Genomic DNA, 7,303 nt, shown 5'->3' with positions numbered 1-7,303 from the left:
TACCAGAAAGGATACACAAATATCAAATAAATATGTGAAAAGTTGATCAACCTTGACTTCATGTCTTTTAGGGAAATGCATTTTAAAATCACAACAAGATACCACTACACAGTTTTTCAAAGGCTAAATGAAAAAAAAAAAAATCAAAATGGGCTTTGAGTTATTTGGAGGGAAGATTGGTAGTTATAGTTACTAAATGCAAATAAAATGGATGATGTAAAATTAAATAATATAAACAGATAACATACATCTAAAATTAAATTGATGATTACATATTAAAGGATTCTAAAGAAACATGCATATAATACTTTGTCTCTGTTTGGGAACCACAGATGATGAACTTTCCTTTAGCTCATCATGTAACTGAAAGACTATCAGGAGGCACTTGGGTGGCTCAGTGATTGAAACTCTGCCTTTGGCTCAGGTCATGATCCCTGGATTCTAGGATCTAGTACCCTATAATACTCCCCATAGGGAGCCTGCTTCTCCCTCTGCCTATGTCTCTGCCTCTCTCTGTGTCTCTCATGAATAAATAAATAAAGTCTAAAAAAAAAAGACATCAGAATCTTATGGTTAGAGAAAATGTTAAAATCAGACACATTTCCTCATCTCCTTCCAATGATAGCAATTATTAGAATATAGCACAATATATGGTCTGTACCTTTCTTTGCTGCAATAATTAGAAAGAGCCATGGTTCAGTAGTCCTTTTTGTTTCAAATGTCTATAATACTTTAGGAAAGACTGAAGTAAAAAACATCATCTTTGCTTTTCCTTTCAGGATGAAAATTGGAACATTTGTCCTGATATGAGGTCAATGATCAGAATATACTGTGCTTTTAAAATTTCACATGGTGGGGCGCCTGGGTGGGTCAGTTGGTTGGGCATCTGCCTTTTCTCAGATCATGATCTTGGGGTCCTAGGATTGGCCCTGTATCTGATTTCCTGTTCAGCGGGGAATCTGTTTTTCCCTTTCCCTCTGCTGCTCCACATTGCTCATGCTCTCTTTCTTTTTCTCTCTCTCCAATGAATAAGTAAAGTCTTAAAAAAAAAATTTCCTATGGAATGGAAATGGAAATGATTTAGGATGAAAAACTTAAATCTGGAGTGGAGTTAAGGCAAAAAGAAATTTATTTTGAAAAAGACTTGAGTGGAATATCAAATCAAAATCATACCAAGAAGCTATATGCAGTTTCTATTTATTTCAATAAAATGTATATATTTTTCAGAGCCATTTGATAACATATGTCCGAAGCTGAGGTGAATTTGCAGCTAAAATAATGAAGCTTGAACTTTGGGGCCCCTCACTTGAGTGGGCTTTTTTCAAGGCTGACTAGAAAAAGACTACATTAGCTTTTTGTCTATAGAAAATGATAATTCAAATAATTGATATTTTAAGAGGTGGTCAGAGAGTGGGCAGTCAAAAAAATTCAAGAAAAAAATGTATTACAGCAATTGTCAGATAATAAAACTGTCACTTAACTCAATTTTTGTGAAGTTTTTGTTATATTTTTCAGCTTTTTTAAATCTCTAATTTGTTTTGCTTTCTTTTCTAATTCTAGATAAATGTCTACTTTTATATAAAATTCTATATCTGTTACTTTTTTTTTTTTTCATTAGAGGCTCCTGTATTGTAAAACCTCAGGCCTACCAAAGCCATGAGACCAAAGAAGGCTCTTTGCTTTTAGTTGATAAATTTAAGAATAATGGAATTTCTAAAGTCAAATTCTCATAAAGGATGAATTACATTTATTTTGAAGTAGTTTCATTTTTGTGGATTTTAGTTGTCCAGTGTAGTACCAGATGTGCCGTTTTAAAGCAAACTGTACCATGAAACACATGCCTTTTTAGACAAATAAGCAGAATGAATTTCATATTCCAGGTTCAGATTTGTGTACTATTTTTCCTAATATGGATATGCTGATTGTTTTTCCAAAGGTAAGATTTTTGTTTTGCTAATTAAGGGTGATATTTTCTGTTTTTACCCCAGGTTAAGTTCCTTCACCTTTTTATGTTCCCTGTCTTCCTTTTTTTTTTTTTTTTTTTGTTTTTTTCCCTGTCCTTTTCACTTGGCTGAATTTTTGAGAAATTTTAAGGAGTGATGAAACTACGTTAGGAGCATAAAAGATTGTCACAAGTGCAGAGGAATTAGAATCATCTTGAAAAGACAGAATTGTTAATCAAATTCCAAATATAAAAATCTTTTCTCTATTTTGAATCTTATATTAAGAATATTCATAGATGCTTAATCTATGCCTTTCAAATGTTCCTTCTCTTATATTGTTCCTTAAAGAATTTTTAATGGTGACATTTTACTTTCTCATTTCTTACACAAAGTATTTATTGTCATTCTAAAGAACACTAGCCTGGTGGCATAAAATTCTTAGGACAGCTCAGCTTGCTGTGACAGGGAAAGCTCTGTAGTATCTAGAGGGTCTAAGCATGCCACTTTTCCTCACTAGACTTTTAGAGGCATTTCAGAGTAGTTGGGGTTTGCAGCCAGATTGCCTGGGTTTAAATCTTGGCTTTGCCTCTCATTAGCTGGTGAATTTACGTAGATCATTAACCTGTCTGTGCTTCCCTTCCTTTGTCTTTAAAATGCCAATAATAATTATATTCTTAAGCTTGGTTAATATATTAAAAAGTGCTTTTATATTGTTGTAACGTATAGTAAATTCACAGTAGACTTATTATTATAATACTGCAAGAATAATAGATCATTTGGGGACCTTTGTTTTTCAGTAGGGTAGTACCAGGCCTAATTTCTCTCCAGGAACCTTCAGGTATTTTTGGAACATTGTATACATCATTTCACCTGTCATGCAGTCAGCAGACATAGAGGATTTGATCATATTTTGGGGGAACTTTAAAAATCATGATTACTTTATGAAAATGATTTATTGAAGATAGTTCACATAACATTATTAAGTCTTCAAGTTTTTGTGAAAGAAAATCATGGATAGAATTTGGATTGTGAACTAGATTGTGAGCACTAATCATTGACTAAACATTTCTACTCTGAAATGTTTTCTTATGGAAACTTCTGGTATAGAATCTTATTCTTGTCTAATTTTACATCTCTTCTAAATGTATTTCTGCTTAGTTATATCAGACATTTTAAGTGAGAGAGTTTTTTATAAACCCTGTTATATGAAGACAAATTATTTGGCAATAGGCAAAGATGCAATGATTGAGTTGAAGGGAAGAAAGTATTTAGGGCCTGCCAGATAGGCTTAGAGGAGAGGATAGGAGAGGCAAGAGGTGAGCAATATTGGAATTTGGTTCAACTTCCTTTGGCCAGGGCTTCTGAAGTGCTTGCTGATTTCAAGTTCAGAGTAGTAAGCAGCCTTTGTGAGTGTCAGGAGCAAGTGGAAGAGATGTTCTGAGACTTATACAAGAAGTTTCATTTCTTCTGTGGTGGTGCCACCACAAGTGATATCTGCCTTGTGAAGAGGGAATGAAGACAAGCCAGTGATAAACCTGGTCAGTTTTGTTTTTCTTTTCTTTTCTTTTCTTTTCTTTTCTTTTCTTTTCTTTTCTTTTCTTTTCTTTTCTCTTCTCTTCTCTTCTCTTCTCTTCTCTTCTCTTCTCTTCTCTTCTCTTCTCTTCTCTTCTCTTCTTTTCTTTTCTTTTCTTTTCTTTTCTTTTCTTTTGTGATTCATCAGTTGCATGCTTACATCAAGTGCCCTCCTTAATGCCCATCACCAAATTATCCCTTCCTCCCACCCACCTTACCTCCAGCAACCCTCAGTTTGTTTCCTAGAGTTCAGGGTCTTTTATGGTTTGCCTCCCTCTCAATCTCTTGTTTGGATTCTGAGACTAATGAGTACAAGTAGTTTGTGTACTAAAGTTTCTAATGCCCAGGTCAAAGAATCTTTGCATTCAAAACAAGCGACTGAGAATTTTATTTATTTATTTAAAATTTTTAAATTTATTTCATCATGAAAGAGAGAGAGAGAGATTGAGAGACAGAGAGAGAGGCACAGGCAGAGGGAGAAGCAGGCTCCTTGCAGGAAGCCCAACGTGGGACTTGATCCTGGGTCTCCAGGATCACACCCTGGGCAAAAGGCAGCACTAAACCGCTGAGCCACCAGGGCACCCTGAGAATTTTACAATATGGTTGAATCTCAAGATGCAAAGGAGATTGTGGTTTCCAGATCCTATTCTAAAGACCTTTGCTTGTGGAAAAACAAGAGGCCAGCTGGAAACTTCTATTTGCAATTTTCCTTAATAGTTTATTCAAACCTCTCATCTTTCTATTTTGTGATATATTTGTAGTTCTGTAAATATACCATGGCACTTTGGAATGAGACAGGAAGCAAGAGGTACATCTCTAATTATGACAGTCAGTGTGGGATGGCTGATAGGTATGTGCTGAGGAAGAAAAATGCCACACTACACAAAGAAATCTTCTGTGTCATATAGTGTGCTCAGACCCCCATTGCAAAATGCTCTTCTATTGTATATTTTTTGCAAGTCTTCTACAGAGTAGAATGCATGCTAAGAACATATAATGTCATACCCTGTTTTCATCCCTTTGCTTCAGTCTTGGGTTTGTATTCTTTAGAATCTCATTTTAGAAACTGGCCTGAGACAACCAGACCCTTGCAGCTGCCACTCCTGGAGAGAGAAAAGCAAAGGAAATAGAGTTACATGAAGTTAAAAGGGAATTTAAGGAGACCAACAGTTTCCAAGCTACTTTAATATTTTCCCCCTCCCCTTCCCTTCCCTTCCCTTCCCTTCCCTTCCCTTCCCTTCCCTTCCCTTCCCTTCCCTTCCCTTCCCTTCCCTTCCCTTCCCTTCCTTTTAACATCTAGAACCATTTAGGTTTGTGTGGAACCCTAATAGGAAGACAAGAGAAAGGCTGCTTTGCTGGAAGCATGGATGAGGCAGTGCTTTATCTTCTTCCTGGTTGTGATTCTGGGGAAAACAATTTGAAAACAACTGATTAATCATATTTAAGAACGAAACCCAAATGTTTAAACAACTTGCTTCCATTTCTGACTTTGATTCCTGGGACAGTGTGAGCATGCTTAAAACTCTTCTGGTAATGGGGAGGTTTTTGACATGGATTGCCAAATCTAGCTTTTGAAGTTTTAAATTTTCTTTTATTTCTCACTTGCTTTTAAATTATCTAAAATTAAGGTTGAATACAGTAGCAAAGTTATTTGAGTCAATTTTGTTTCCCACTTTTCTTTGTAATTTAATATAAGATCATATGTATTGTGCACAAGGTTCTATTGCTGTAGAGTGAGGAAAAGGTCTGGTGGATGTAAATTAACATATTTTAAGAAAAACCAATAGATTTTTATTTTCTAAGGCAAACTTTTATTGTACAACCACAGTGCAAATACATCAGTTGAAGGTTTATAAATTAATGTACCAAAAATTAAAGTTACCAAATTCTTTAAAAAAAATCCTAAATTTGTGAAAAAAGTTTTTAGCATTTCCTGTACCAAAGGTATTTATTTTCTGTTCTTTCCTATACTCTAAAGAGGAAAATAAACCCGTAATTAGTTGGACAAAGTGTGTATATAGTAGCATTACATTATCATGAAATAGTTGCCTGTTCTAGAAAGCTCTTGTTCCTCTAGAGGGCAATGCTTCACTTTTACATTGCTAAGGAAGAAATTTAAGAACAACTTTCTTTCTTAAGAGACTAGATATGGTTCATTCTACTCATTCTCTTTCTTTAAAAATATATTGTATAGTTGAGAGATTTAACAATACATGCTTTTAAACAGAAAATATCCAAAATAATTAGAACTTCCATAAACTAATATTTGATTTGGAATTTTAGAGAAGATTTCTTTGGCTTTCTTTCTTTATTTTCTAAGAAAACATAGAAAGAGCTTGACCTATGCTCTAAATTTAGTTATAATTGAGTTGTCTTTTTCTGAAAGATAAACTTTCTTTCCCTCTTAAAAAACATTGTGATTTAAGGTTCCAGACTGGCCATTTGACTTGCTAAAAAAACAGAACAAAACAAAAATCAAAAGCCAAAGTAAGAACCAAAAGACCTTTCCTCTTTATTCTATTTTTCTATTTGTATTTTTCATGCTACTTTAAATTTTAGACTATTTCTCTTTTTTCACAACTTTTTATTGTGGTAGTTCCAGAGAACAAATGAATTGTTAAGAAAGCATAAGGCTTCTCCATCCCTTACAGCTTACTTTTATCCTATCTGCTTTAAAAGCAAAACCAAATATATTAGTGTGGTAGGCACAACTCTAAGATGGTTCCTAAGATTTCTGGACCCTGGTGTACATATATATACCTTCAACCAATTATTCAAACACTAATCCAGATACTACTGTGAAGGGATTTTGCAGATATAATTAAGATGCCAAACAGTTAATAAATCTTAAAATAAGATTATCTGGGTGAGTCCTTTAGATGATCATATGAGTCCTTTAAATTTTGTGTTTAGAGATCAGAGACAAGTCAGACAGATTTGAAATGTTGGAGGGATTCAGTTTGAGAGAGGTTCTCCATTGGTGGTTTTGAGTTGGAGGGGGCTCAGGTGCAAGGACCTGAGAGTTGCCTCTGGTTTCTGCGACTGAACTCTGGTTGATAGCTAGCAAGAAAACCAAGACCTCAGTCCTACAATCACAAGAAACTAAATTCGGGAAGTGCACCCTGTGTTTAGATGAGAATGAAGCCCAGACAACACCTTGATTTTAATTTTGTGAGATCTTGAGTAGAGGACGAGTCAAGCTGTGCATATATTTCTGACCAACAGAAGTGTGGGGGTAATAAATGAATGTTGTTTAAAGCCTCTAAGTTTGTGTTAATTTGTTTCCCAGTAGTGTAAAACTAATAAAAGAGGGTAAGTAAATTCCTTTTACATTGTTTTAGAGAGTTGACTTGAAAAGTGAAAACTCTCATATGATCTGATACTGAAATAGTAATGTTCAACACTTGGGTATTTGCTATACCCTGTTATAGTGGTGGCCAATATCCATGCTCTCTTTTTCCTGGTAACATTCCTTATTGGGTTTATCTCATGCCTAACTTCAGAGGTGAGACTCAGCTCAAGTCATTTAGAGCCTATCACCTGAAGATACCACACATGATCTTAACTGGTCCAATAAGAGTAAAACTGAGGATGATTTTGGTGGGAATACCCCAGCACATTATGTCCTTTCTCTTCTGAACTTGATGATGTGAGTATTGAGGTTTACAGGTTTTGATGCTCCAAGGGAGATCTTGGAGTTTCTTAGAGCCTGTCATATACAGCTAAAAAATTAAACCAGAGGAAACAAAGCTAAGAAAAATATTCTGGTTATGTTTGAGACTTGGTTC

This window comes from Canis lupus, chromosome 3 (assembly GCF_011100685.1).
Source record: "Canis lupus familiaris isolate Mischka breed German Shepherd chromosome 3, alternate assembly UU_Cfam_GSD_1.0, whole genome shotgun sequence".
Classification (NCBI taxonomy): domain Eukaryota; kingdom Metazoa; phylum Chordata; class Mammalia; order Carnivora; family Canidae; genus Canis; species Canis lupus.
Note: the sequence above shows the minus strand (reverse complement) of the source record.